The 20,927-nt window shown below is 45.3% G+C and overlaps 4 non-coding genes across 4 annotated transcripts; 2 read left to right on the top strand and 2 right to left on the bottom strand.

Annotated features, from left to right (window-relative positions):
* Positions 1 to 545: 545 nt before the first annotated feature.
* On the top strand, positions 546 to 618 carry TRNAV-CAC (transfer RNA valine (anticodon CAC)). The gene has a single exon. It is a non-coding gene; the product is annotated as a tRNA-Val (tRNA).
* A 1,322-nt stretch (positions 619 to 1,940) lies between these two features.
* Positions 1,941 to 2,011, bottom strand: TRNAG-CCC (transfer RNA glycine (anticodon CCC)). The gene has a single exon. It is a non-coding gene; the product is annotated as a tRNA-Gly (tRNA).
* Positions 2,012 to 17,113: 15,102 nt separating this feature from the next.
* On the top strand, positions 17,114 to 17,186 carry TRNAV-CAC (transfer RNA valine (anticodon CAC)). The gene has a single exon. It is a non-coding gene; the product is annotated as a tRNA-Val (tRNA).
* A 3,462-nt stretch (positions 17,187 to 20,648) lies between these two features.
* On the bottom strand, positions 20,649 to 20,720 carry TRNAH-GUG (transfer RNA histidin (anticodon GUG)). Its single transcript has one exon. It is a non-coding gene; the product is annotated as a tRNA-His (tRNA).
* Positions 20,721 to 20,927: the final 207 nt, after the last annotated feature.

Raw genomic sequence — 20,927 nt, 5'->3', positions numbered from 1 at the left:
CAGGAGTCAGGTGCAAAGGAACAGCGGGGAGGGCGCGTCCCGGGTGGATTGGAAGCGTCAGTCATTCCTGAGAGCCCAGAGCGCTGATCGCCAGCGCCGAGAAAAGGACCACCGAGGCGCGGGTCCGCAGGCCTGGAGGGGCGGCTTCCACACCGCTGGGTTTCGGGGTCACCTGGGCCTCGAGCGCACCCACCGTCCCCGCCTCCTGCGGCTTCCGGGAGCTGGGGAGGTGGCGGGGGCGACCGCCTGAACTCAAGGTGCGCAGCTGAGGATCTGAGGATTTTTGAAAACTCAGGGTGCGCAGCTGAGGATCTGAGGATTCTTCGTTGGGTGCAGGGCCCCAAAGGCAACCTGTAGGGGTCCGAGGGTCCTCACTTCAGGGGAGAGGGGGAAACCCTAAAGCAGGGCCCTCCAGAGCCGACGTCTCCGTGCCTGAGAGAGCTTGGGGCTTCAAGGCTCCTCTGGTGTTAAGAGTTGGTGCTGTGGTTACTGGTGGCGGGACCTCGAATTTAATGGATACATTGTTCAAGAGGAGAGTTTATCCAGTTTCCGTAGTGTAGTGGTTATCACGTTCGCCTCACACGCGAAAGGTCCCCGGTTCGATACCGGGCGGAAACAGGCTTTCTCTTTCTTTTTGCACCCCCCCCCCGAAATATGTCTTCTCATTGGTAAAACCAACAGGCGCGAAAGGTACGGGGTGAGGCAGGGGACGCAGCTGGAGGAAGAGTTGGTGACCACCTAGAAGTCTCTTTATTCAGCGCTCGGAGAGGCCCAGGAGCCACTTCAGAGATCTGGAGGTGGACGGATTCGCTCATCAGCCGCCACTCATCACCGAGCCTGACGACAAAGAAAACCGAGGTTCACAAAGAGAGCAAGTCCTGGGCTCGGCAGCACGCAGCGCTACAGCTAGACCAGGAGGGACCCAGTCCGCTACTTTGTGTCCTTGCCCCAGAGCAAAAGCGACGCCCAGGAAAGGAGACGTGAAGGGCGATGAGCAACGGGGCAGGGCTGGGAGCCTTGAACAGATGCACAAGGCCTGGGCCGCTGCGACATTCCCTTTCCCACTTTCTGACTTTCTGAAGGGTCATCTTACACCCACCTTTCACCTGGAGAAGCTAAATAAACATCTTTGTTCACAGATTCCTTCTGGTCTAGTGGCTAGAATTCTGTGCTTTCACCGCCACGGCCTGGGTTCGATTCCTGGTCAGGGAAAACTTTCTTTTTCCACCGTCTGCACCCACACAAGTCTCTCTCTTCCCTGCACTCACACAAGCCTTCTCTTGCTGCCCAGATCGAAACTGTATTTTGCTTAAAGGTCCAGTGCAGAACATTTCTGCACAGAGTTTCTAAATGCCGCTGAGTCCGGGCCTCAGGGTCCTGGACCTCGGGCTGGCTGTTGGAGCTGAGATGCCGTGAACAGCCTGGGCTGGCCAGCTCTGGCCTCCACTCTTTTCTCCTGGCATGGTAAACCCAGAGTCTTACTTAACAGACTTTTCATTCAAGGAGAATGTGAGGCTTCAGTTCCAAAAATTCATTAAAATCCAATACCAAAAGCTTTTGTAAAATACCAAAAGTTTGCAAGAATATGAACATCCTATATTCTGTACCTAAGTGCCCAGTTAACATCACATTCTTTCTTTATATAAGAGTCATGACATCACTTGATAGTAACCTGCCGATATCTCGGGATTGTTCCTTTCCTTTGACGTCCCTCTCAAAACTAACTTCTGTGGGACCTGTCTTCCAAGGCCCCGTAACAGCTGTACCGACCAGAAGAGGGCCCTCTTGGCCCTTCAGGAACCTGGAATCCGTTCTCTTTAGGATGTAGAGAAGGTATATGTGTGTTAGTCGCTCAGTCCTTTTGGACTTTTGGCCATCCCTTGGACTGTAGCATTCCTCTGTCCATGGGCCAGTGAAGCCCAAAACAAACATAACCACAATGCATTGGCCAGGAATCGAACCCGGGTCTCCCGCGTGGGAGGAGAGAATTCTACCACTGAACCACCAATGCCACTATAGAGAAAAATGTCTGTAAGGATAACCTAGATGGAGTTTTACTCAAGTCTTTCTCAAGTGCAAGTCACTCATGCCCTGTGCTTGTAGGACGGTCTAGGCTTTCATCCTCCACCCTCTGTGGCACAGGCTGCCCTCTGCCCTCTGGCCTGCTGCGGGTTGCTTTGGCGGGCACTCAGGTGTGCTTTGGATCCCTCTGAGTGGTGGAACCGCCTGGTGCTTGTGCTCACTGGCTCAGTCTTGTCCCACTCTTTGCAACCCCTTGGACTCTAGCCCACCAGGCTCCTCTGTCCATGGGATTGCCACGCTCCTTTGCTAGAAACCCATCGAGGCAGTACAGCTGCCCCCTTGGCTCTTGCCTGGCTCTCCGCGCCCTGCAGGGAGCATAAAGTGTTCTGTCAGGACACAGAGGTGAAGAATCCTTCCCTGTGGTTGGAGGATGAGAGAACCAGATTGGAAATGCTGCAAAGGGAGGGGAATATTCTCAAAAGCTTCCCAGAACTGCTGTGTGGGCGCTGTCGGTTGGGTGGCTGCCCTATGACAATAATGCTTAGTCTTGTGTTCTGGCCTTGACGCAGTCCCAGATCCAGTCTGAATTCAAGCACAGAGGCACCCTGCTTTCCCACACATATGTCATTCTGCCTCTCTCCAAAGTGGCATTCTGAACCACCTTTTCTATCTCAGTGAATAGCAACCATGTGGGTCTTTTTTTTTTTTTTTTTTCCTTTAACTTTGTTTTGCTGAAATGTAACTCAGGAATATAAAAAGGGTTTAGCTTTAGATAAATTAGTGCTCTCCATGCTACAAATAAGAATAAAATTCGAAGAAGGCAATGGCAACCCACTCCAGTGTTATTGCCTTGAGAATCCCAGGGACGGGGAGCCTGGTGGGCTGCAGTCTATGGGGTTGCACAGAGTCAGATACGACTGAAGCGACTTAGCAGCAGCAGCAGCAGCAAAAGTGGTAGTATAAGGACTGCTGAAAATCCTCTTCTCCATAAAAGCAGTGAGAAATCTAGCAAAAATTCTTAAGGATTAACTAAAAACTCTAAAAATTTAACAAAAAGCTTGCAATAATCCAGAGAACTTAAGGAACATGGCTGTATCTGAGTAAAAATAGAAAGATTTGTGGTACTAGAACTTACCGTATTCCTACCTCCACCTTTTCCCTGATTTCACAGTAACTTTGAAAATCAGTGGCCAAAATCATGGTGAAAACAAGCAGCCTAGAAGTCAGTGGAGGGAGCAAAATTAGGTTGGAGCTTGTGTTGATTAACTGTATGTGTCACATGACTGGATCATAGAGTGTCCAGATATTTGGCTAATCATTATTTCTCGGTGTGTCTGTGAGGGCATTAAAAATTTTTTTAAAAAGAGAAAAAAAAAGAATAAATTCAAGTTGATAATAAGGATGAATCTCAAATACTTTTAATACTCTAGAGAATTCTAATAATTGATGTGTAATTACATAGAAAATGTTTGTTCTGTCATGCTCCCAGAGATGACTCTTGGTATGCACCATACCACTTTAATAATTTTGGTCTAAAAACTACCTCATGGTTACTTTCAGATTTATTATTTATAAAAATTTAAAATTATGTGCTCCAGTAAATTAAATTATACCATTATAATACCTTTTAAATCAGGATTAAGTCTTTTGAGTCTCGAAGTCATAGTGATTTAATTATTCCCTTTTCAATTTGGGTCAATGTTTTAAGGTATCATCTAATATGTGATTCTAAGCAGCATTTATCAGGCATGACTCAGCTCAAATTGCAATTTTAAGATCTATCATTAACTTTAAGTTCTTTGACTGATATTAAATTGGTTGAATTAATGTATAATCTTTGCCTGGAAAATTTCTAATTAAGGTAGAAATAATAATGCCCATATTTTTATAGGTTATATATAGAAGAGCTCTAGCTTAACAGCTTAAGAGAATGTGTGGGTACCTTTAGGAGATGTTCCTGAATGTAGCCATTACATCACTTGAAGAAGAGCACAACACGTGGACTCTCTAAGTTAAATAAGGATGTGTTGCTTACCTGATGTACTCCTTTATTAAAAAAAAAAAAAAATTACTGATTCTTAGTTACCTGCCTTCTAGATCTCAAGTCACCCATTTTCCCATGTGCTAGGTAATTCTTTTTTTACTCATTGCTGGCATCCTTAGGCGCTGGCAGGCAGATGAACCTGACAAAAACATGACAGGATGCTCTCCTGCTGTGATTCTTATTTGTCCCTGTGTGTGTGTGTATCTTATTTTTGATGCCTCCTGGTGTGAATGCACCAAGGAGTGGGACCTTGACTTTGCTCCTGATACACCAGTTTTCCTGGAGAAGGGCCTGGTACCTGGTGAGCACCTAGTAAGTGCTTGCTGACTGAAGGATTCCTAATGCACAGTTCTGGAAAACTGATGAAGAGGACAGAAGTGGGTAAGATCCACACAGGGCTAGAGTATAAGGGACAGAAAGGCACAAGCTCCAAGAGGGAGAGAGAAGGGCAGAGAGAAATGTCCTAGAATTTAGAGACATCCTCGACTGAGTATGGAAAATCTGAAGAGCTCTTCTTTCCTCCTGACTTCAACCTGAGGAATCAGTGGAAGGTGAACCAGGAACTCTAAGATCCAGGTTTGCACAAGATGTATTATTGGTGCAGGATTCTGTAGCTTGCAAAATTTGTCTCAAATAGATAATTTTTTGCAGATGTAGCCACGTACTGTCGAGATATCATACGGAGACAGTCTTCAGGCTTGCAAAATGCACCCACATACCAGAGGGAGACCCCTCATTAGATTGTGTGCATCCAACCAAAGCCAAAATACAACTCATGAAGGGAAGAGGATAAATGTCTGGGACCAGTTGGGCTTTTTTTTTTTTAACTCCTGTAATCCATAAGCTGCTCTGCAAGAGCTCTCCAGAGTCATTCTGCCTGGCCTTGTCTAGACTCAATGACTTGGTCCACCAATGAAAACAGTTACAATTTCTTTAGAATACTTTCCAATCAGCTTTGGGAAAGTTTGGCTGCTGAATATGTGCAATCTCTGGAAATGTACACATTGTCTTTCATTATACCTCCTGCTAAGTTGAGTCACTAGGGCACAAATTCCCTTGTTAGAGTAACAGACCTGTGTATTGACAATTTCTTGGGATGGCAAGACCATGAAGAAAAAGACTCTTTCCTTGAGTCAGCAAAACACATTGGAATATAAATTAGCACATCTATTTAGGGAAAACTAAGAACATAAAGAGATGCCTTCAGTTTCTAGCAAAGGTACAGTGACAGAAATCAGATTAACCCTCCTTTCCAAATCTCACTCTCCCCCTTTGTCCCACTCCCAAAGGAACAAAAAGATAAAACATGAAATACTGATTTCTAAGACACTGGAAATCAGGCAGCAAAGGATAGCAAGCCTTGAGAGGTGACAAACAAACAAGATGAGTCTTGCCATGGGCCCAGCTTCCTGCTTTCGGTGAGTTCCCATGCTGGGCACCAAGAAGAGGATTTCAGGTAGTGTTGGTGGAGAGCAAGGGCAGGCTAGAGTTCACCGAGGACCAAGATCCAGTGATTCTTATTTGCAAAAGCAGATGTAAAGCAAAGTTGTATGGATATCAAGGTGCTGAAAGGGGAGTTGGGGGGAATTGGGAACTTAGGATTTACCTATATGACACTATTGATGGCTATGTATGTACACCGACCGCTTCTGGCAGAGAAGTGTAAGAAATTTAAAAAGCCTCTTGATGAAAAGTAGAACGAGGCGAGTGAAAATTGGCCTTAAGCCAATTCAGAAAAACTAGATCAGGGGCATCCGGGTCCCATTACTTCATGGGCAAATAGATGGGAAACAGTGGTAAAACCATGGCCGGACTTTTATTTTTCTGGGCTCCAAATCACTGCAGATGGTGACTGCAGCCATGAAATTAAAAGACATTTACTCCTTGGAAGGAAAGTTATGACCAACCTAGACAGCATAACTAAAAAGCAGAAGAATGACGTTTGCCAACATATGTCCAAGGCTATGGTTTCTCCAGTGGTCATAGTATGGATTTGTGAGATTTGGACTATAAAGAAAGCTTGAGCACAGGGTCAAGAATTGTATTTGGCTTTTGAACTGTGGGTGTTGAGAGTAGGCTCTTGAGAGTCCTTCTGGATTGCAAAGGAGGATAGCAACCAGTTCCATGCCTAAAAGCGGGATCTATCAGTCCTGGGTGTTCATTAGCAAAGTGAATGTATGTTGAATTGACTGAAACTGGCCAATATTTTGGCCCCCTGATGCCAAAAGAGCTGACTCATTTGAAAACACCCTGATGCTGGGAAAGATTGAGGGAGAAGGAGAAGGGGACGACAGAGGATGAGATGCTTGGATGGCATCACCGACTCAATGTACATGGGTTTGGGTGGACTCCGGGAGTTGGTGATGGACAGGGAGGCCTGGCTTGTTACGGTGAATGGGGTCGCAAAGAGTCGGGCACAACTGAGCGACTGGAACTGATCTCAACTTGTACAATAAATAACAAATGAGAACCTATTGTATGGCATAGGGAATTACTGGATGCTCTGTCGTTACGTAAAGGAGAAGGAAATCCAAAAATGAGGGGATATATGTACATGTATATCCGATTCACTGTGCTATTAGCACAACATCATAATTAACACACCTGGAAAACAGCTATACTCAAATAAAAGCTAATAATAAAAAAAGAACATGAAGAAAGGTCCCGTGATGAGAGAGAGTGGGAGAGAGAGAGAATGCTGCGATATGAAAGAGTCTCCCTCAAGTACTCAGCAGAGTAATGATTGGGTATCCTCATGAAGAAAGTGCCTTTGGCCAAGGAAAGAACGTTTTAAAAAGATCCTGGAACAACTCCTGGTGCTCACACAGGACAAGCAATTGTATGCAAGGCCATCTCCCCACACAGACTGGACTACTTATAACTCATGGGCCATTGGGAAGAACATTCAAAAAAACTCTTGTGATGGACAGGGAGGCATGGCTGTTAAAATGCTGCACTCAATATGCGGGTAAACTTGGAAAACTCAGCAGCAGCCACAGGACGGGAAAAGGTCAGTTTTCATTCCAGTCCCAAAGAAAGGCAATGCCAAAAGAATGTTCAAACTACTACACAATTGCTCTCATCTCACATGTTAGCAAAGTAATGGTCAAAATTCTCACTGTGAGGCTTCACAGTGTGTAAACTGAGAACGTCCAGATGTGGAAGCTGGATTCAGAAAAGGCAGAGGAACCAGAGATCAAATTGCCAACATCCCTTGGTTCATAGTAAAGCAAGAGAGTTCCAGAAAAATATCTACTTCTGCTTTATTGACTACGCCAAAGACTTTGACTGTGCGGATCACAACAAACTGTGGAAAATTCTTCAAGAGATGGGAATACCAGACCACCTTACCTGCCTCCTGAGAATCTGTATGCAGGTCAAGAAGCAACAGTTAGACATGAAACAATGGACTGGTTTCAAATTAGGAAAGGAGTATGTCAAGACTGGTATGTTGTCACCTTGTTTATTTAACTTCTATGCAAAGTACATCACGAGAAATGCCAGCATGGATGAAGCACAAGCTGGAATCAATATTTCTAGAAGAAATATCAATAACCTCAGATATGCAGATGACACCACGTTTATGGCAGAAAGCCAAGAAGAAGTAAAGAGCCTCTTGATGAAAGTGAAAAAGGAGAGTGAAAAAGCTGGCTTAATATTCAACATTCAAAAAACTAATATTATGGCATCTGATCCCATCACCACACAGAAAATAGATGGGGAAACAACGGAAACAGTGAGATAATTTATTTTCTTGGGCTCCAAAATCACCGTAGATGGGGACCACAGCCATGAAATTAATGCTTGCTCCTTGGAAGAAAAGCTATGACTAACCTAGACCAGCATATTAAAAAGCAGAGATATTACTGTGCTAACACAGGTCCCGCTAATCAAAGCTATGGTTCCTCCAGTAGTCATGTATGGATGTGAGAGTTGGACTATAAAGGAAACTGAGTACCAAAGAATTGATGCTTTTAAACTGGTGCTCGAGAAGCCTCTTGAGAGCCCCTTGGACTGCAAGGAGATCCAACCAGTCCATCCTAAAGGAAATCAGTCCTGAATATTTATCAGAAGGACCAATGCTGAAGTTGAAGCTCCAATATTTTGGCCACCTGATGGGAAGAGCTGACTCAGTATAAAAGTCCCTGATGCTGGGAAAGATTGAAGACAAGAGGAGAAGTGGGTGGCTGAGGATGAGATGGTTGGATGGCATCACTGACTCCATGCACATGCATTTGAACAAACTCCAAGGTTTGGTGATGGACTGGGAAGCCTGGAGTGTTGCCATCCTTGGATAGCTACTTAACTGAAGAAATTGGGGAACAGTTCCTTACCACCGGAAAGCTCCATAGGGCCTCCAACCAGCCCATCTTTCTCTGCTCTGAGTCACCTTGTGGAACAAGCCACAGTCAGTGAATCTAAGAGGGCACAGGACAAAGCTGACTGCAGGATACTTTTACCTCCTGATATTCCCTCACATTTTCATCTGGGCTCTACATCCTCTCTACCTGTGACACCTATTATCTCTCTGAAAACCAAGAAGTTCATCCCTTGTGAAGACACTTCGCTTTCCCTCACCCCTGCACACCTGTGGGACAATCTGATTTTGAGTCAGAGAACAAAAGGGAACGAATTCAACTCTACAGCCAAGACACAATGATGAAGAGGGTCAGGCTCTTCGGATTGAGCTGATCCAGGAGGAAAAGCAGCAGGTCGTCGAGCGCTATCAGGGGAGGCCCGAAATCAAGTCAAGATCAGGGAGTAGATGGACCCGCCCATCACCAGCTGAGAACCAAGTAGCCCCTGCTTCACAATGAAACAGGTTCAGAAAGAGAGCTTGACCTCTCACCACACCTGGATTCCAGGTCTTCCCTCACGACCAGCGGAGCCTCCCGTGTCCAGTTCTTGGATGAGGCTGTGCCTCTAATCCAGGGGTTGGGCGGCCGTCGTTGCGGTTTTTCACGTCTTCGGGGGCACGGGATGGATCCGTCCCCTTGGCGCGCTCCACTCGCCGGCTCTGAAGCCCTGGGCCTACCATTTCTGCTGCAGGGAGCCCTGTGTCTGTGGTCCCTCGGGCATCCGCTGTGCGTCCACCCTGACAGGGAGAGGACCACCTCACCCTCGTCCGTCCCAGTGGGACGTCAGCATGCCGGACGCGACAGAAAACGATGTATCCGCTCCTCTGTCTGGACGTGGGAGGTGCAAACTAGGACCTGCAGGGGAGGAAAGCAAGGCGAAATCTCAAGAAACGCCCTGATCTAAAGCTATTTTCAAGTCCGCCTCTTTGGCAACTCAGGCCTCTAGCGCGATTGAGGGTGCTGTCTCACGGTCACTCTCGACCGCACTCAGAGTCCACGCGGAACCAGGAGGAGCCCTGTGGCCGGGAGACGGTGCGCATGCGGCCCGCGCCTTCCTGGGGTCTGAGCCCTGAACCTCAGACGCGAAGGCGACGCCGCACTGAGAAAAGGAGGAAAACCACTGCTGGAGAAAAGGGCACATCCATTCCTCAAATTGAGAAGCTCTACTGCTAAAGGAAACCAGAGACAGACAGACACACAGACAACATTGCAGTAAAACCTTTCAGCGAAAAGAAACTGCCTGCTGTGAGGAAATAGGAAAACCCTTCAAGACACCTGCTTTCTGAAAGAAAAAAAAAAAAAAAAAACCGCCTTTACCTCTCTGTTAAATTCGTGCTCCACGAACTGTTGAACTGCAAAATTATAAAAGGAAAAGAAGAGGGGTTTCAGACATTGTAAAATGTAAAACAAAGCCGTCCTTCAAGAAGAATCTCAAGTTTGGAATGAAGACATCAGATCTGCGTGGACCGCGCCTGGCTCCTCCGCGGCTTTATGCTGGGCCTGGTAGGCAAAGGAATTCAACAAGTGACCCGAGCCTCAGTCTTTGCGGCGGTTCCTGCTAAATGTGAAAGCGTGATGCAAGTCTGGACTGAAACTAGAGGACTAGAATCAGCCACAGACGCAGGAATCTGAGGAACCCCCCAGTGCCAGGCGGCGCTGGAAAAGCGCTGCTGTGAAAGGCCTGCGAGAGAGGAGCGCACGGGTCAGGCGGGGCAGAAGGGACGGCGGGTCCTTTGTTTCTCAAGTGGGATTTAAGGCATCGAGCCTGGTCCCCGCTGGCGCCATGAAAAGGGACTCTAAGGCACTGGATCTGCCTCTGGAAGGGCTGTGTCCACCTGATGACGTGGGCCACCTGGGGCTCAGACGCACCTTACTCCCCCCCCGGCTCCTGAGGCTTCTGAGAACTGAGGTCAGGGGGCGACCTCTGTGCTTGGGCGCAAAGCTGGCACACAGGGACCTTGCCCCGGAAGAGGTGAGGAACCCTAAATCAGGCCCTTTCAGGAACTGCAGATCCTTACTTGACGGATTGCCTGTGTTTCCAGAGTTCTCTTCCTTTAAAAATTTGAAGGTCAGGTGTGTTGAAGCATGCAATTCTTGGATATGTCACTAGACACAACTGGCCGTGTGATTTCCGTAGTGTAGTGGTTATCACGTTCGCCTAACACGCGAAAGGTCCCCGGTTCGAAAGCGGGAAACAGCTCCACTTTCCCCAAAACTTTTAGATTCATATTTTAAACACGAAAATAGAGGTCTGCCGCGTGGAGTGAGGCTTGGAGCTTCAGCTTCCCCATCAGTCCTCCCAAAGAATATTCAGGGTTCGATTTCCTTTAGGACTGACTGGTTTCATCTCTCCTTGACCTGCATACAGGTTTTTCAGGAAGCAGGTAAGGTGGTCTGCTATTCCCATCTCTTGAAGAATTTTCCATATTTTGTTGTGATCCACACAGTCAAAGGCTTTAGGGAGTCAATGAAGCAGAAATAGATGTCTTTCTGGAATTCTCTTGCTTTTTCATGATACAATGGAGGAAAAATGGAGGAAAAGGATAGAACCAAATTAATTGGAAAAGTATATGGAAAAGGTTAAATAGAGAGTATACAAACAACGGAGGAAATTTCATTGGTAAAAGGTGTTTACAGGGTGATGATGATGAGCCTACTCTTTCATGCATTCTAGGATTCACAGTCAACCTGCTTTCCTCCAGAGATCCTCTCTGAGGATCACAGGCTGTGTGTGTGTGTGTGTGTGTGTGTGTGTGTGTACAAGACACAGAGGATTAGGGTAGTAGTGGAGAATGGGAGAGGATGCATAGACTAGAAACAATCATACATCATTTACATTCTAAAAGAGTGAGACACGTCCCTGGGTGGGCTCAAACCACGAGCTTTGCGGTTAACAGACGAACGCCCTAACCGATTGTGCCACAAAGTCGGGAGGAGAGTTTCATCCTAACTCCCACAGAAAGCAAGCATATTTACGGAACTGGGCGGAGCCACCTGTGTTTCGCAAAATGACGTTTCCACTTCGGAGCCTCGGACAACCTGAGAGATGGAGTCCACTCAGCCTTTCGTTCCCGTCGGGAAGCCGGGAGGTTCCGAGGGCAGAAGGTCTCCTGAGCGTCCTCGCCGCTGCAGATGTCAGCGCCCAAAAGCCCGAGCTTGAGCCGAGGGGCCCAGAAAGAAGCTGATGGCTCCTGGTTTGCTCTGCCTTCGTCCGACCATTTGCGTTTCTGTATATCGGTTTAGTAGATGGGGTGTGTGTGGCTGCAGCTGGAAAGAGATCAGTTTATTGTGATCCACTCAGTGTAAGGCTTTAGCTGTCTTTTGAGGACAGGAAAGGAAAGGTGTGAAGAGGGCGAATAGATCCGAGGAAGACCAAGGGCAGGAGAGAACAAAGAATGAGCCAGAGGGAGAAAGGGACTGCAAGAGAGAGGAGCCAGCTGGTATCGCGGCGGGGGCGATGGGCGCTGGATTGGGGAGATCACAGCGCCTGACTCGCGCAGCTCCCAGGCTTTACTGAGGTGTCCGGGAATCCGGTTCACCCCAAATCGCAAAGCTGATGGCCTTGCATTTGTTCTGGCAGTTTCCTTTGCTGGTTCCATGAGGAGAGGCAAGGTGGGCTGTGTGGGTTTGCAGGTTAATGCAAGACCTATGGGCTACCTTGGAGATGACTAGTGGGCAAAGAAATACACAAATTCATTTTCCCCTTTGCAGGCTGGTCTTCAGGGTCTGGGTGGGAAACTGGAAAATCTGAGTGCCGGCATGGTATCAATATTGATTTCGAGATAAGGAGATCAATAGCCAAGCAGTCAGTGAAAGTGGTTATGTTGGTGGGGGAGTGGGAATGGGAACTAACTGGGGCCAGTGGACTCCTCTTTCCAGGCATGAATAACTTGATACCGTGTGTGTGTGTGTGTGTGTGTGTGTGCTGTATATACACAGATATACACATAGTAAGGTCCATTGCTTGTATTTTAACTTTAAATTTTTATGTAGTCATAAATATATATATATATGTGTGTTTTGTAAAATTCTGGGTCTTGTGTCATGTATAGGAATGTTTTCCACAGTAAAACCTTAATTTTTTTTTTAATTGGGGGATTTTTGAAGCAAGGAATTGGACTACTGTTCCCCTTTTGATGAGCTGATCAGATGAACGCGTAAACTGGCAGATCCCACAAGCCCAGGAGGTTACTGCTGGTCAGACAGGATTCCTTCACTCTCTCTTGAAAGTTCCACTGCCACTGAGAGATATCACTAACTTAAAAGAAAACCACACCCAGACTTTATGCAGTGCAGTGCCAACATGCAAGAGCTTACAGTCAACGGTGACATGCAAAGTGCCATGTGCCGAGGCACTGTCTACAAGTTTTACATGGGTGTACTCACTTTGTTCTTTCAACAGGCTTCTATCATATCATCATCCTCATTTCACATATGAGAAATCTGAGACATGGAAGGTTAAATAACTTGTCTAGTCACTCAATCAGTGAGTGGGATCTGAAAGCAGCAATTTGAACTGGAGCCTGCCTGGCTCCACAGGATATGGTGCTAGTCAAAGAGGAACACAAGTGGTAAAAATGCTTGGCAAGAGATTTAAGCCCGCATGTTTCTTTGACAAAACACCAAGGAGGAGTCATGTAAGACGAATAAAACTGCAGTATCCTCATGACCCACTTGCCTCCCAAACACCTTTCTTATTCCAAGAGCTGCTCCCTTGAATCCCCAACTTACACACACTTCTGCAAGAACTAGGTTTTCCCTCCCTTTTATCCTTTCCTCTCACCTTTCCCAATACCTCTTCCATAGCTCTTCTGTTCTTTCCACTTCCAGGTCATTCTTTTTTTTTTTTTAATTTAAAAATGTTAAATATATCTAAAGAAGAAAATAAGCAGTCATCCATAGTCCCACCTCCTAGAATGGAACTACTGTTAACATCTTTGCACATTTTCCTTCAAACCTATTTTTACATTATTCTAAGTAGCAAAAGTGCATAGATTTATGCTAAATCATTTCAGTCCTGTCTGATTCTTTGGGACCCATGGACTGTAGCCCACCAGGATCCTCTGACCATGAGAGATTCCAGGTAAGAATATGGAGTGGGTGGCCATACCCTCCTCCAGGGAATCCTCCTGAACCAGGATAGACCCCACATCTCTTGTGCTTCTTGCATTGGCAGGTGGGTTCTTTACCATTAGTATCACTTGGGAAGCCCCTAAGCTCTATGTGTTATTTTTAAAAATTGAAATGAATGCAGAACATACAAATATGTAAAGTTTTGAAACATCTTAAATTCAAAAAGTAACTTCTGTTAATGTAAGTAAATGATAATGGAGTCATTTAGGTATACCAACCAAGAGGGGGAAAAAAATATATATATATATACACACTTTTATATGATTGAGCTCTTATAGAATCTATTCCAACTTTAAAGTGTTTCAATATACTAGTGTATAAATTTAATGAAAAAATACAAAATATGAAGAAACTTGAACTTTCAATCAAATTGTTTACTTTAAGAGACATACATTTCTAAAGGAACACTCTAATGCTAATAATAATAATGAGTGTCATTGAGTTATTAAAATTTGGAATGATTCTTCTCATTATTTTTAAAATATCAAATTTCTTAAGAATTAATTTTAAAAATACTACAATCTATCCATTTCAAGTTTGATGACTTTTGACCACTGAACATACCCATAGAACCACTACCCAGTTCAGGAACATCTCCAGTACTCCAAAATATCCTCTTGGGCCCCTTTGCCATCAATCCCCCTGCCACTCCCTGTCCCAGGTACTCAATGATCTAGTTTCTTGTCACTAGGGATTAGTTTGCCTCATCTAGTAATTCCCATAGGTGGCTTCCGCAGAGTATGGTACTCTTTTCATCACTTAGGGTGATGTTTTAATCCATATCATTGCCATGGATCAGGAATTTCTTTCATTTTATTGAAGAGTAGTATTCCTTTGAGTGAATATGTCACAATTGTATCTATTCACTTTGTGCTGGACATTTGAATACTTTTCAATTTGGGGGCTATTATAAACAAAGCTACTATAAGCAGTCCCTTTTGTGGTCATATGTTTTATAAATTCCATTTAAAATTTTCTATTCTTTAATATACATTTATTTTGTGAATGGATGTTTCATTCAATGACAAAATTTATTGAAATATTTAAAAATGTATTCAAATGTTACAGAAGACTGAAGTGCCAGCTTATCTTTGATTGTTTCCTCCCAGAACATACTTAATATTGGCCACCTTCTGTGCCAGCTGTGTTATTTGATTATCCCATTTAATCTAGACAATAATTTTATGAAGTACTTATTATTTTTTTCATAAGACACTTGCAAAAATTGGCCTAGCAAATTGGAGTTGACCCAAGGTCAAAAGGATGTTAAGTGGTGGCACCAGGACTAATAGGAGGCCCTGAATGTTGGGCTCATTACATTTGGGCTGAATATTCTCTGCCATTCCTGGTCCTGGTTTCCTGTCTAGCTTTTGCCCCTGATCTGTGTGCTTGAGGCTGACCCTGGCAACCAGCATTTCCAGGTCTTTTCTTGCCCATGGAATCCAATGGGTGCAGCCAAACAAATGAGATCTGAAGGGAGAGGGGAGGAATGTGAATGAAAAAGGTTGCCTGCCATATCAGCAAACAAAGCACGCTGTGCCATCTGGCCACCAGCCACTACCCACCTTAATAAGTGCATTAAGAAGAAACCTATCTGTTGTTGGAGTAGGAAATGGCAAGCCACTGCAGTATTCTTACCTGGAAAATCCCATGAAGAGAGGAGCCTGGTGGGCTACAGTCCATGGAGTCCCACAGAGTTGGATATGACTGAGCGTGCATGATGAACACAGACTGTGGGATCTTAGGTGCACAAACCCTGGCCCACAGCTGCGAAAGCACCAAGTTCTAAACACTAGACTTTCAGGGATTTCTTATCACATCTTAAGATGTCAGTTACCTGGGTGTAAACTTCGTTGAAGCACTTCATTGTATGTATACGTGAAAACTGCAAGAGACTGGATCATAAATGTTCTCATCACAAAAAAGAAATGAGAATTATGTGATGGGATGGAGGTGCCAGTTAATGCTCTGGTGGGAATCATTGTGCCATATATAACTGTATCCAATCAACATGCTCAACTCACAAGTGTTATGTCAATTATGTCTCAAAAACTTGGAGAAAAAAAATTTATGAAAAAAAGAAAGAAACCTGTGTTACTTCTTTAGAATCCATCAAAAGCCAAGGGGATACGTTCCAGGGCTGCAAGTTCAAGTGCAATGCAGCTGGAGAGGAAGAAGGACTGCTTACTCACTTGGTCACCTGCCCAAGGTTGTCTGCTTTGGCTCCAGCAACTGGTGGGAACTAGACTGGCCTTCAGCAGCGCCAGGAGGACTGGGTCCCTGCAGGCTCCCACTTCATCCTCATGAGGTGTTTCAATGAGGGAAATCACCAGGATTTCTTCTTTTCCCCTAATCTATTACCACTTCTCACTGTGTCTCTTCAAGACCATTGTGGATGCTGAGTGGACAAGGCTTGAAGGAGATGCTGCTCTTCTCCTACTGGTCTCTTCTGGCCGGGAGGTTACTGCTCGCGGGATCAGAACCAGGGGGCCGGAGGGCACCCGCTCTCTGAGAACCAAAACTCACCGCGTGCACCCGGGTGCGCCTTGCTGGCTCCCGGCGTACTGAATCCCACGCTGCCGGCTGAAGCTTCTCCCGTGGCGCCATGCCTGCGTGGGGCTCTAGACCCCGAGACAGGGGCCATGCTGAGGTGGCCCGGCTCTGCCCTGACACTGGAGGACAGGCCACGGAGAGGCCAATCTTGACTGACCTGGCCAAAAGAGTTCTCGACCTTGGCCCAGCCTCACACACTCAAGGTTAAAAGACACAAACCCTAAAGTTTCAAAGGAGGGAGACTCTCGAGTTGAATCCATCTCCCGGCCTTTATGAGGAAAGGAAGGAGGGAGGAGATCAGACCAAGAAAAAGATTATGTGCCTCAAAATGCATAACTAACCAAAGAAAAATAGGATTTTCTGACAAGTTGGAAGTGTGGTCTGAAAGACTGGTGTCAAAGAGAAGTGTGTTCGGTCTGAGCCAATAGAGGCATCAGGTTAGGTGGGAAAACACCCTTACCACAGGGGTGGAAGGGGAAAGACCCAGAGTTTCTTTCGGAACCCTGGGGCCTTCCCAGAAAGCATAATCCATTGACGCTGTCCCCTTTCCCACATCTGTGGTCCTTAGAGATATTTGGGATCCCAGGTCTCACCTGGGGGCCTCCATTCCAACTCCTTTTTTTGGAAGACAAATCCCAAAGGTTTGCATCGCTCTGATGTTTGCTTTTCAACTATCAAGGTCTGAAAGCATCTGGACCTCGCTAATAGAAAGAGTAACTGACCAGCTGCAGTTCACAGAGGAGCCTGAAATTTTGGCCTGGGAGAAGAGTTGGGGGAGTGAAGAGCAGATTCTGGGCATCCTGAGGTCTAACTGCCTGGGTACCCACAGGGACCTCGCTCTGGGAGAGGTGAGGAACCCTAAGTCAGGGCCTTTCAGGAACCCCAGATCCTACTTGAGGGATCACTTGGGCTTCCAGAGGCTTCTTCCTTTGAAAATTTTGAAGGCCAGCTGTGTCCAAACATGCATTTCTTGAGCATGTCACTAGGCGGTAGTAGCCATGTGGTTTCTGTAGTGTAGTGGTTATCACGTTCGCCTCACACGAGAAAGGTCCCTGGTTCGAAACCGGGCGGAAACAACGGCACTTCTTTGCAAACTTTTAGATTCGTATTTTAAACAAAACTGGAGGCCCGCCCCAGGGAGTGAGACTTGGCGCTTCAGCTTCACAAACATCAGTCCTCCCAAGGAATATTCAGGGTTCATTTCCTTTAGGACTGACTGGTTTCATCTCTCCTTGACCTGCATACAGGTTTTTCAGGAAGCAGGTAAGGTGGTCTGTTTTTCCCCATCTCTTGAAGAATTTTCCACAGTTTGTTGTGACCCACACAGTCAAAGGCTTTAGAGTAGTTCATGAATCAGAATCAGATGTCTTTCTGGAATTCTTTGGCTTCTTCTATATCCAGTGGATGGAAAATGGAGGAAAAGAATAGAACCAAATTAATTGGAAAAGCATATGGGAAAGGTTAAATAGAGACTACTACAAACAGTGGAAGAAACTTCATTAGTAAAATGAGTTTACAGGGTAGATGATGAGCCTACTGTTTCGTGAATTCCAGGATTCCCGGTGACCTGCTTTCCCCGGAGATCCTGGGACATAGGTCCTCCTGTCTGTGTGTGTGTGCACGCGCGGTTCAGATCCAGGCTAAGGCAAGGTAGTGTCTATAGCCTGTCTTGCCATTTGCCTTTTTTCTTTTTTTACTTTGACTTATAGTTGATTTTCAATGTTGTGTTTGTTTCAGGTGTACAACAAAGTGATTCAGTTACACACACATATACATCTAGTTTTGCTTCAGATTATTTTTCCTTACAGATTATTACAAATATTGAGTATAGGTCCCTGGCTATACCCGAGGTGCTTGTTGGTTAATCTGTTTTCTGCACAGTAGTAGTATGTATATATTAATCCCAAACTTCTAATTTACCCCTCCCCCTTTCCCGTTCAGTAACCATAATGTTGTTTTCTATGTCTGTGGGTTTATTTCCGTTTTGTACATATGTTTCTTTGTATTAGCTTTATTTTGTGTTTTAGATTTCTCGTATAAGCGATGTCATATGATATTTGTCTTTCTCTGCCTGGCTTACTTCACTAGGATGACAATCTCTTGGTCCATGCATGTTGCTGTAATTGGCATTACCTCATCCTTTTTTTTTTTTTTTGGTTGAGTAATATTCTATCCATTTACTTTTAATTCCAGCACCAGCTTTGCCCCCTAGCAGTGGTGGGAGAGCAGAATTTGCCACTGGCCTGGAAGCAAAATGCAGCAAGAAGAGGAGTAAATCCCACAGCGCCCAAACCTGCCAGTCAAAGCAAAACCTAGAACAACTGCTTGTCTCCCTGTGAGAAGAACACATCCCCAAAGTTTAAATATTGCCCTTCAAGGAGCCTTGCCTATAGTTACACTAACAAGATAACATGGTCATTGTTGTTGTTGTTTTCTGGTAAAGATATTTCTAATATCAGTGAGGTTTTCTTACACTAAAGGAGAAGGCGTATTTAAAAGGTTTACAATAAAATGCAAACTAGTCATCATGGTCTAGACCAGCTCCTTTTCATCCACCATCCACTGATTTTTACAGAAACAGTAAATCATTGAACTATAGGCACAGTTTGTTGAATTTTTGCAAACGTAATCAGCACCCAGATCAAGGTGTAGAAAATTTCCCCCACCCTTGAAATGTCACTTGAGCCACTTTGTAGGCAATTCCTACACTAGATCGCTTATTGTGTTACCATTCTGAGGTCTACTGCAAGAGTGTACTGTTGCCTGCTCTTGAAATTCAAATGAAGGAAGCTACATTTTTGGTAACTGACCTTGCTTTCATGCAACATTTTGTTCATTAAACATATTCATAGTGTTATGCACATTTCACTACTTTGGTATTATTGGAGTAATTTTGTTGGGATTTTTTGGTGTTAACTGGTGTTCTTGATGAATATCCCATACCAACTTCTTCTATATTGTGGCATTCATAGAAGTACTACAATTGCTGGGTCATGAAGTAGGTACAAGATGAACTTTATTAGAAACTGCCAACAGTCTTCTAGAATGACTTTGAACTGGCTGCTACAGGTGCAAGTGCTCCACATTTGTCGGCACTTAGTGCACGAATTTTTAAAAAGCAGTCATGCTGGAGGCTGTGTAATGATATCTCCTTGTAAGTGTGACGTTTATTTCCCGAATGAGTAAATATGTCAAAAGTATTTTCTTATAGCTTCTGGTCATTAAAATATTACCTTTGTGATCCCTGGCTTAGGCTTCACAGGAAAAGGGAACCAGGTGCTGTGGTCCGTCGCTGAGGTGAAGATGGATTTTCCTAAGTGTCTCTCAGAGACAGGGGCCCAGGCTCAGGGTATTCCCAGTGTCGACAGGTTTAGCTCCAGTGACTGGCCCGGCAATAGTGGACACGCCCAGCCTCCCGGGCTTTTACCATCTCCACCCACTTTCAGTTGAGCAAGTGCAGAACATGTTTTTAAAATATTCTCTTTCAACCTATTCATTTCACATTCATTTCCCTGAGTACTTTGAACGGCCAATTCATCTCACTACCATAAAGGGAAAACTGATATCAGCAGCATAAGCAGATGGTTCATGTAAAAATCAACGTCAGAATATCAATAAGATGGTGATCCAGGGAAATGCCCTGACTCTCCAGCTGCTGTTGTTTGGAATCCCCTTGGTCTCTACCAGGCAGTGGGCACCGTTTCCCCTTTTCCCTTGGAAGCTCGCTTAGAAGACCTGTTAGGACAAATGTTATGTCCACTGTAGGGCAAGAGGTGAGGCCAGGGAGAGGGGCTGGTGGGCAGGGGCCAGGGGTGTGGACCAAGCCTGCAGAGGTAGCGGTAGATGAGGCAGCAACAGTGGCTGTACATGTATGTGGTACCGGAAGAGCTGATGAAAGGCGGTGAGTCCAGTAGGTGAGAGTGGGTGCTCTGCCTGTGTGGGGAGGGGCAAGAGGATTGGGAGATCTTTGCTGGAATTAGGGTGGAAGAGGGGAGGAGGGCGACCCTGAGTGAAAGATGGTGGCCCGACGGGTCCATGCTTATAGTTAGCTGGCAGCAGAGATACCGTGATCTTGAAGGTGCTTTCTCCAATGGAACGTCTTGTCCGTTGCCTTCACGGCGTTCTGACCTCTGTGATTTCCCTACTAGGGTGAAATCGACTTCAGAATTTCTGCTTGATAATCCCTATATAGGAAAATGTCTATATTCATTCAGGTGAACTGAGGAAAGGACAAACTCAATAGTTTAAAGTAGCAGGGGACGGATAGGCGTTACCTGGGAAACGTGCCAAAGGGCTTCATCCATGTATCAAAGTGTATCTTCCATACCTGGTTGATAAAAAAATTTGTACCTCTTGATTTTGGTGATTATTTCACATCAAATAGCTGTTCATTCATGATTGGTGCATCTTGTTCTGTGAATACACCTTAATAATTTTTATCTCGGATAGAATGGGCGGTCACATGTTGCAGAACCCAGTGCAGACCATTACCGTGTTGAAGAAAAAGAAGTCAGACGCCACGTGAAACACGGAGGCCATGCCGTGACTCGGATTCGAACCGAGGTTGCTGCGGCCACAACGCAGAGTACTAACCACTATACGATCACGGCGTGCCACATACCACGCCATGAGAACGGTCTTTAATGTCTGTCCTTTGACGTAAAATGATTTCGATCCTTGCGCTGCTTTATTCTTGGGAACTGCAGCTATTCGTTTTCTCTCTTTCATGCTCGCTCATCGGTTTCCCCGCTCTGTCTCTCAATTCTGATATATTGTGACAAAAGGAAACAAAATCAAACCAAACACCAATTCTCATC

The sequence above is a fragment of the Bos taurus genome, unplaced genomic scaffold (assembly GCF_002263795.3).
Source record: "Bos taurus isolate L1 Dominette 01449 registration number 42190680 breed Hereford unplaced genomic scaffold, ARS-UCD2.0 Leftover_ScbfJmS_2397, whole genome shotgun sequence".
NCBI classification, from domain to species: Eukaryota; Metazoa; Chordata; class Mammalia; order Artiodactyla; family Bovidae; genus Bos; species Bos taurus.
This window is presented reverse-complemented; position numbering and strand designations above follow the sequence as displayed.